Source organism: Cebus imitator, unplaced genomic scaffold (genome assembly GCF_001604975.1).
Source record: "Cebus imitator isolate Cc_AM_T3 unplaced genomic scaffold, Cebus_imitator-1.0 Scaffold485, whole genome shotgun sequence".
Taxonomy (NCBI): domain Eukaryota; kingdom Metazoa; phylum Chordata; class Mammalia; order Primates; family Cebidae; genus Cebus; species Cebus imitator.
Genome location: NW_016107800.1, coordinates 911,145 through 912,281, shown reverse-complemented (window position 1 = coordinate 912,281; position 1,137 = coordinate 911,145). Strand labels below are relative to the sequence as shown.

The window sequence follows — 1,137 nt, the reverse complement described above, 5'->3', positions numbered from 1 at the left end:
AAAAAAAAATGAGTACAAATAAAAATCCCTGCCCACCGCAGTCTAGCGATTTTGTGAGAACACCATGTATTCCTCAGTGGCGTGGATCTGACCCCCCCAGTCTCCCACACCCAACCCCCTCCCATGTGTACTGTTTGAACAAGCAGGGCTCCCCTTTCTCCAGATCAGCTACGTGGCCCGCATGCCCAGTGTCCGTCAGCTACACGTTTATCATTTCTCGCCCAAGGTGATCACCAGCTCGTTCATGAAGAACCGATTCCCAGCAGTCTGCTCTCAAAGCCGGACTGCGCCTCAACTTCCCAGGGCCCCACCTGCGCTTCGGGTTTCCCGTCACCCCGCCGAGCCCCTCCCCAGGTCTCAGGTACAACTTCATCGCTCAACGTGCAGACTGGAAATCTCAACGGGGAGACGTATTTTTACCTTAAGAATCAGTCAAGAAAATATGAGATCCGGAAGTCTTTCACGGAAAGACCGGGCGGAGGGGGACCTGGCAGAAGGCGAAACGGTGCGGGTTCCGCGGGGCTCGGGGCGCGCGCCTCAGAGCGAGGCAGCCGGAAGCAGCGCCTGGGAACGGGGGCCTGAGTCAGCGCGCGCGGCTCCAAGGTGGCGCGAAGGCCAGGCGCTGGCCCTGGGTTGTTCTTCCCCCAACCCCTGCACCTGTAACCCCAGCAGGCAGCGAGCGGCAGCCCCGGGCCTTCGGCCTCCCCACTCACCCCGCGCCCATCGCCGGACACAGGCCGTCGGCATAAACTTTCCGCCCGTGCGCCAACAGCCGGAACTATAGAGCCGCGCGACAGAAGGGAACCCGGCGCCGGCGCTCCGCGCTGGGCGGGGCGGCCGTTGGCGAGCTTCCGGGCGGCCGTTGGCGAGCTTCCGGGCCGCCCAGGCGGGGCTCTGGCTCGACGCGGACGGACGCTACGGGGCGCGGCGTCTCCTCGCGGTGTCCAGTCCGCGGCCGCCCGTGTCGTTCCACAAACCCCGACTTCGCTGCGTCCTGGCTGCTTCTGGGCTCCCGTCTCTCCGCGTTCTCGGGCTGTTCCCAACCCTTCCTGCCCCATGGACCCGTGGGCCTCGCCTGGCCCGGGGGCTCTACGACCCCGTCACACTAATGTCCCCTCACCCCCCTTCCCGCCCCAC

At 64.9% G+C, this 1,137-nt stretch overlaps 1 protein-coding gene across 5 annotated transcripts in view; it reads right to left on the bottom strand.

Moving 5' to 3' along the window:
* Nucleotides 1-843, bottom strand: part of INTS14 (integrator complex subunit 14) — a 38,378-nt gene extending 37,535 nt beyond the window's left edge. For 3 of the 5 annotated variants that reach the window (XM_017513012.2, XM_037732940.1, XM_017513014.2), the window contains exon 1: nucleotides 714-843. The gene's annotated coding sequence lies outside the window, so the exon portion shown is untranslated. Of the gene's footprint in view, nucleotides 1-420; nucleotides 565-713 lie in introns of all 5 variants that reach the window. The other 2 variants (XM_037732938.1, XM_037732939.1) reach the window with 1 other exon arrangement.
* Between the last annotated feature and the right edge of the window lie 294 nt (nucleotides 844-1,137).